Below are 413 nucleotides of genomic sequence, written 5' to 3'. Positions count from 1 at the left end.
GTTCTAAGGAAACAGAATCTAAATTGCATGAAACAATATATTTTCCCTACGGAAGGTACTCTATTTACAGCGATCACTTCCGTACAGTAACAAAGGAATTGCGTGGATTCAACAACTTATTAAATTTGTTTAGAATAAGTGGGATGCAATGTCTTACGCGCAATATCTGCTAGTTTGGAAATTATGGACGACAAAAGTAAGATGCTGTGAGACAGGTCACCAAATACCTACCGATAACTTAGATCGTAACAAGGGCGCAGGCACCTTGCTGATGAGTGCAATTTTCTTAGTGCCTGTCATAGATTTGAAGTGACCTGAGCGCTCCCATGTCCACGAACGACAAAGATCCTTATTTAGAGTGACAAAACGTTCTAGTCTGTACTTGGAAATACATTCATGCTCAGGTGATTCTT

The sequence above is a fragment of the Opisthorchis viverrini genome (assembly GCF_000715545.1).
Source record: "Opisthorchis viverrini unplaced genomic scaffold opera_v5_642, whole genome shotgun sequence".
Lineage (NCBI taxonomy): Eukaryota > Metazoa > Platyhelminthes > Trematoda > Opisthorchiida > Opisthorchiidae > Opisthorchis > Opisthorchis viverrini.
The sequence above is the reverse complement of the archived record's forward strand: the minus strand, read 5'-3'. Positions refer to the sequence as shown.